The following is a 7,970-nucleotide window of genomic DNA, read 5'->3' as shown; positions in this document are numbered from 1 at the left end:
ATTCCATTTAAAACCTTCAATTAAGAATAAATGTATGCTACTACGGCTCGGGAGATATCCGACTAAAGATGGAATACCAAAATGGGAAAACAAGTGGCCTTCTAAATTGTGTAGGTTATGTGGTTCTTGTGAGGAAACTTTAGTGCACATAGTAACTTTATGCCCCAAATTGTTAGAAGAGCGGAAAACTATATTAATGTCTACTTTTAATGAATTGGGGGTAAGATCTTGTAGAAACGCCATCATCTTATGTCTAAATGGTGCCACTGCTCGTCTTATTTCCCGATTTGTTAAGTTTATTTTTATAGTTGAAAAGAAACTTTGCAATATTGACAATTGAAGCGAAGATATTTACAACATGAAAATTATTTATAATGCTGCAATGTACTTTTAAGGGTTAAGCATGGACCACCTTAAACCATAGTTGCTAAGGTTTGCTAATAGTATGGTACCTTATTTTGATTGATAGCCCAAGTGTATTGTTGCGGTTTGTTATATCGCTATTAAATGTTTTTAGGGGTAGTGGTGGTATCCTTTAAATTAAAACAGTTAAAGTTTGCTTAGCGGAAACACACATCATCTTTGAGGTTTGAACAATTGTATTAAACTACGATTTTTTCTTTTCTGTTCCCGCTTATAATATTATAAAGCACTCTCTAGAATGATGTATGGTATATTGTAAACTAAGGTTGCTAGTACAAAGCATTTTATTTTTGTTGCTAAAGTCTATTAACACAAACGCACTTTATTGCTAATGTCGTTCCAAATGTAATTTTACTTTGGTTGTTTTTTTTCTTATGCATCTCTCACTGTTTTAAAGTTTTTAAGAGTAATAAATGGTATACTGATAATTTTAGTCTCTAGCACAAGGCACTTTAGTTTTCACTGCTAAAAGTTTACTAGCACAATTGCACTTTCTTGCTAATATTGCTCTACATGTAATTTTATTACGGGCAATTTTATTTTTGCAGCTCCTATTGATATAAAGATTTTCTTAGAAAAATGTATTGTATACTGTACACTATAGCAGCTAGAACAAAGTATTTTATTTTTGCTTGCTGATCATTTGCAGTCAAACAAACCATGTTGAGGCTTAGTTGTAGATCTTGCTTGGATATAATTGTGCACTGTAGCCGCAAAATAATTGTGAAGGGAAGATGAATCTTTTATTTTCTGTTTGAATGTTATATTCTTAATCTAATTTTATTTTGCATGTGTATTCTGCTGGTTGTAATGATTTTAAATAATCAACAAATAAATAAATACTACTACTACTATCCTGAAGTTGTGCCTGGAGGGTAGGGGTGGTCTCCTTCATGCATTTAGTCAGTTGTTCCAGTTCCGCCATTTTTGTTTCCAAGTCCATTACCCTGCTTCCTGCTGAGTCCACGTCATTCCTGAGGGCCATTAATTTTCTGAGAGATCTGCTTTCAGAGCAGCCAAAGAACAGGCCATATCCCCCTTTAGTTTTTCCCGTAGCTCCTTTTTAAAGTCATTAAGGGAGGATAAGAGTATTTCTTTTGGGACCCCATTTCCTGGTTGAGCTCAAAACCAATCACAATGCTGCATTGCAGCATTGTGATTAGCCAGGGGTGCCTGGCTGTACTCTTCCTGTGCGTGGCTATGGCTGAAACGCATGGTTCAATTTGCTGGTTCCATCGGTGGGGGGAGAAAGGGGGTTATGTTGTAACGTATAGCCTTACATGCATGGTCTGGAGAGGGAAGGGTACAGGACCGTAGAGGGTAGCTAACTTTACTCGTTTCTAGGCCACTTTGGTCTTTCTGGGCTACAGCGCGCAGCAGGAGTACCCCGTCTACCCCTCACGACTAATTCTTATGCTGTAGGATTCGCCTCTTTGTTTGGGGCTGTGCTCGTGACCAGAAGGGACTAGAAAACTGACTGTGACCAAACACAGCTGTGCCAGGTAAGGCGCACACACGTGGCTGCAATCGAGCCCACAGCAGAGAGCTGTAAGCATTTATCACAACAAGTAGACAGGCCACTGAAAGTGCATTTGATTAATCTGCATAACCAAGTGCATCAAACAATGAACTTTCTGTTTACCCTAAAAGAGACACAAATAATATAGAGCTGCATATCGACTGTTCCTTGACTCGTTGAGTGTCCAGAGCATGTTACCGGTGCTTAACATGGATAAATAAAAGTGCTGGCACTCTCCCACCAACTTCACTTGCAGTGCGACTCTGGTTACTCCAGTCAGTCTAATCAGCCCCTCTCTCAGTCACTCCAGTCAGTCTAACCAGCCCCTCTCTCAGTCAATCCTGTCAGTCTAACCAGCCCCTCTCTCAGTCACTCCTGTCGGTCTAACTAGCCCCTCTCTCAGTCACTCCTGTCGGTCTAACCAGCCCCTCTCTCAGTCACTCCTGTTGGTCTAATCAGCTCCTCTCTCAGTCACTCCAGTCAGCCTAACCAGCTCCTCTCTCAGTCACTCCTGTCAGTCTAACCAGCCCATCTCTCAGTCACTCCAGTCAGTCTAACCATCCCCTCTCTCAGTCACTCCAGTCAGTCTAACCAGCCCCTCTCTCAGTCACTCCTGTCAGTCTAATCAGCCCCTCTATTAGTCACTCCTGTCAGTCTAACCAGCCCTTCTCTCAGTCACTCCTGTCAGTCTACCCAGGCCCTCTTTCAGCAATAGAGGCTGCCGCATCCGCCAAGATAATTTGCAGCAAAGTAGCCCAGCGCCTGCCGCATCCCGAAAGTTAACTCCAGCAGCAGGACGTCACATCCGGTCCCCGTGGCCCTCATGTATGTACGATTGTAGCATTGATTACTGCAGCCTGCCAACAGAGCTAGCCCAAGCCTGCGGAGCAGTGCACACATGCCATGGCACGCACTGCCAGCTGCCACTCCACACTTGTATAAAGGCAGCGTAATAAAGGGCATGTCTTGACAACTGGAGCATAATGCATTATTTGTGAAAATGCATTTCAGTGCGGTGATGCGGATCACCACACTGAAATGCGTTAGTCTAACATCTGATGCATGGTAAGTGGCAGGAATGGGGCCCCACTAATTTTGTTAGGCCTTGTGTTCTGACTACATACATAATTCACAAATGATTTATAAACTGTGGCTAGTAAAAGCCAAAGGCTTCTTCACAGGAGCACATCAGAGGTTATCAAAATACAGGATCTATAGCACGGGTACTCATAGTATGGCCCGCGGGCCGCCAGTGGCCCGGCAAGCCTTCCTTGGTGGCCCGCGGACCTTGCAGACATTGTACTCGTGTTTAAAAAATAATAATTAAAGAGTGTCAGCAAACACCTCCGCAGCAGCGCGGACTCCGAGACACTGTACTCTATGGGGGCTGGGCGATTCACAACAAAGCCTTATTAACAAGTAAATGGTCTTTTAAAGACCTGTAAAGTACTCGGGTGCGGCTGTGTGTGTGTGCCCCCGGGAAGCTGGGGTGAGGTGACAGAGGGTGACAAACAGAGGGAGGGAGATAGACAGAGGGAGACGGAGGGAGGGAGACAGAGAGAGGGGGACAGGGAGAGGGAGACAGAGGGAGAGAGAGACAGAGGGAGGCAGAGGGAGGGAGACAGAGGGAGGGAGTCAGAGAGGGAGACAGAGGGAGACAGAGTGAGAGAGGGAGGGAGTCAGAGGGACGGAGACAGAGGGAGACAGACAAAGGGAGGAGGGCGACAGAGGGAGGGAGACAGACAGAGGGAGGAACACAGACAGAGGGAGACAGAGGGAGGGAGACAGAGGGAGACAGACGGAGACAGACAGAGGGAGGGAGAGGGAGGGAGAGGGAGGGAGGGGAGACAGCGAGAGGGAGACAGAGAGAGAGGGAGACAGAGGGAGAGAGGCAGAGGGAGGGAGAGGGAGACAGACAGAGGGAGACAGAGGGAGACAGACAGAGGGAGACAGTGGGAGGGAGACAGAGGGAGGGAGACAGAGGGAGGGAGACAGAGGGAGGGAGACAGAGGGAGGGAGACAGAGAGAGAGGGAGACAGAGAGAGAGGGAGACAGAGGGAGGGAGACAGAGGGAGGACGACAGGCAGAGGGAGACAGGCAGAGGGAAACAGATGGAGAGAGACAGACAAAGGGATACAGAGAGGGGGAGACAGACAAAGGGAGACAGACAAAGGGAGACAGAGAGAGGGAGACAGACAGAGTGAGACAAAGGGAGAGGGAGAGAGAGAAGGAGAGGGAGAGAGAGAGAGAGGAGGGAGACAGAGAGAGAGGGAGGGAGACAAAAGAAGGGAGACAGATACAGACAGATATAGAGACAGACAGAGACAGGGACAGACAGACAGATAGAGGAAGAGACAGGGACAGGGTCAGAGAGAGGCAGAGACAGACCGAGACAGAGAGACGGAGAGGGAGACAGATGGAGGGAGACAGGGACAGACAGATAGAGGCAGAGACTGAGACAGACGGAGAGAGAGGGAGGGAGGGAGAGGGAGGGAGACAGAGAGAGGGAGACAGAGGGATACAGACAGAGGGAGACAGACAGAGGGCGCAGACTGAGGGAGACAGACAGAGGGAGACAGACAGAGGGAGACAGACAGAGGGAGACAGAGAGAGAGGGAGACCGAGAGAGAGACAGACAGAGAGGGAGGGAGACAGAGAGAGAGGGAGACCGAGAGAGAGGGAGACCGAGAGAGAGGGAGACCGAGAGAGAGGGAGACCGAGAGAGAGGGAGACAGACAGAGGGAGACAGAGGGAGACAGACAGAGGGAGACAGAGGGAGACAGACAGATGGAGACAGAGGGAGGGAGGGAGACAGAGGGAGGGAGACAGAGGGAGGGAGACAGAGGGAGGGAGACAGAGGGAGGGAGACAGAGGGAGGGAGACAGAGAGAGAGGGAGACAGAGAGAGAGGGAGACAGCGAGAGAGGGAGACAGCGAGAGAGGGAGACAGCGAGAGAGGGAGACAGCGAGAGAGGGAGACAGCGAGAGAGGGAGACAGCGGGAAAGAGACAGAGGGAGACAGACAGAGGGAGACAGAGAGAGAGAGGGGGAGACAGAGAGAGCGAGGGAGGGAGACCGAGAGAGGGAGACAGCGAGAGAGGGAGACAGCGAGAGAGGGAGACAGCGAGAGAGGGAGACAGCGAGAGAGGGAGACAGCGAGAAAGGAAGACAGCGAGAGAGGAAGACAGCGAGAGAGGGAGACAGAGGGAAAGAGACAGAGGGAGACAGAGAGAGAGAGGGGGAGACAGAGAGAGAGAGGGAGACAGAGAGAGAGAGGGAGACAGAGAGAGAGAGGGAGACAGAGAGAGAGAGGGAGACAGAGAGAGAGAGGGAGACAGAGAGAGAGAGGGAGACAGAGAGAGAGAGGGAGACAGACAGAGAGGGAGACAGACAGAGAGGGAGACAGACAGAGAGGGAGACAGACAGAGAGGGAGACAGACAGAGAGGGAGACCGAGAGAGGGAGACCGAGAGAGGGAGACAGAGGTGAGACAGAGGGAGACAGAGGGTGACAGACAGAGGGAGACAGACAAAGGGAGAGAGACAAAGGGAGAGAGACAGCCCGAGGGAGATAGACAGAGGGAGCAAGGTGACAGAGGGAGGGAGACAGAGGGAGCGAGACAGATAGAGGGAGGGAGACAGAGGGAGGTAGACAGACAGAGGGAGGAAGAGGGAGGGAGGGAGAGGGAGGGAGAGAGAGGGAAAGAGAGGAAGGGAGAAAGAGAGAGGGAGACTGAGTGAGTGAGGCAGAGGGAGACAGACAGAGGGAGACGGAGGGAGACAGAGTGAGAGAGGGAGGGAGTCAGAGGGACGGAGACAGAGGGAGACAGACAAGGGGAGGAGGGCGACAGAGGGAGGGAGACAGACAGAGGGAGGGAGACAGACAGAGGGAGACAGAGGGAGGGAGACAGAGGGAGACAGACGGAGACAGACAGAGGGAGGGAGAGGGAGGGAGACAGAGAGAGGGGAGACAGCGAGAGGGAGACAGAGAGAGAGGGAGACAGAGGGAGAGAGGCAGAGGGAGGGAGAGGGAGACAGACAGAGGGAGACAGAGGGAGACAGACAGATGGAGACAGAGGGAGGGAGGGAGACAGAGGGAGGGAGACAGAGGGAGGGAGGGAGACAGAGGGAGGGAGACAGAGGGAGGGAGACAGAGAGAGAGGGAGACAGAGAGAGAGGGAGACAGAGAGAGAGGGAGACAGAGAGAGAGGGAGACAGAGAGAGAGGGAGACAGAGAGAGAGGGAGACAGAGAGAGAGGGAGACAGAGGGAGAGAGGCAGAGGGAGACAGGCAGAGGGAGACAGGCAGAGGGAGACAGGCAGAGGGAGACAGGCAGAGGGAAACAGATGGAGAGAGACAGACAAAGGGATACAGAGAGGGGGAGACAGACAAAGGGAGACAGACAAAGGGAGACAGAGAGAGGGAGACAGACAGAGTGAGACAAAGGGAGACCGAGAGAGAGGGAGAGAGAGAAGGAGAGGGAGAGAGAGAGAGAGAGAGGAGGGAGACAGAGAGAGAGGGAGGGAGACAGAAGAAGGGAGACAGATACAGACAGATATAGAGACAGACAGAGACAGGGACAGACAGACAGATAGAGGAAGAGACAGGGACAGGGTCAGAGAGAGGCAGAGACAGACCGAGACAGAGAGACGGAGAGGGAGACAGAGGGAGGGAGACAGGGACAGACAGATAGAGGCAGAGACTGAGACAGACGGAGAGAGAGGGAGGGAGGGAGAGGGGGGGAGACAGAGAGAGGGAGATAGAGGGATACAGACAGAGGGAGACAGACAGAGGGCGCAGACTGAGGGAGACAGACAGAGGGAGACAGACAGAGGGAGACAGACAGAGGGAGGACGACAGGCAGAGGGAGACAGGCAGAGGGAGACAGGCAGAGGGAAACAGATGGAGAGAGACAGACAAAGGGATACAGAGAGGGGGAGACAGACAAAGGGAGACAGACAAAGGGAGACAGAGAGAGGGAGACAGAGAGAGGGAGACAGAGAGAGGGAGACAGACAGAGTGAGACAAAGGGAGACCGAGAGAGAGGGAGAGAGAGAAGGAGAGGGAGAGAGAGAGAGAGGAGGGAGACAGAGAGAGAGGGAGGGAGACAGAAGAAGGGAGACAGATACAGACAGATATAGAGACAGACAGAGACAGGGACAGGGACAGACAGACAGACAGATAGAGGAAGAGACAGGGACAGGGTCAGAGAGAGGCAGAGACAGACCGAGACAGAGAGACGGAGAGGGAGACAGAGGGAGGGAGACAGGGACAGACAGATAGAGGCAGAGACTGAGACAGACGGAGAGAGAGGGAGGGAGGGAGAGGGGGGGAGACAGAGAGAGGGAGACAGAGGGATACAGACAGAGGGAGACAGACAGAGGGCGCAGACTGAGGGAGACAGACAGAGGGAGACAGACAGAGGGAGACAGACAGAGAGGGAGACAGACAGAGAGGGAGACAGACAGAGAGGGAGACAGACAGAGAGGGAGACAGACAGAGAGGGAGACAGACAGAGAGGGAGACAGACAGAGAGGGAGACAGACAGAGAGGGAGACAGACAGAGAGGGAGACAGACAGAGAGGGAGACAGAGGGAAAGAGACAGAGGGAGACAGACAGAGGGAGACAGAGAGAGAGAGGGGGAGACAGAGAGAGCGAGGGAGGGAGACCGAGAGAGAGGGAGACCGAGAGAGAGGGAGACAGCGAGAGAGGGAGACAGCGAGAGAGGGAGACAGCGAGAGAGGGAGACAGCGAGAGAGGGAGACAGCGAGAGAGGGAGACAGCGAGACAGAGGGAAACAGACAGAGGGAAACAGACAGAGGGAGACAGACAGAGGGAGACAGAGAGAGAGAGGGGGAGACAGAGAGAGCGAGGGAGACAGAGAGAGAGAGGGAGACAGAGAGAGAGAGGGAGACAGAGAGAGAGAGGGAGACAGAGAGAGAGAGGGAGACAGAGAGAGAGAGGGAGACAGAGAGAGAGAGGGAGACAGAGAGAGAGGGAGACAGACAGAGAGGGAGACCGAGAGAGGGA

This window comes from Triturus cristatus, chromosome 6 (assembly GCF_964204655.1).
Source record: "Triturus cristatus chromosome 6, aTriCri1.1, whole genome shotgun sequence".
NCBI lineage: Eukaryota > Metazoa > Chordata > Amphibia > Caudata > Salamandridae > Triturus > Triturus cristatus.
Note: the sequence above shows the minus strand (reverse complement) of the source record.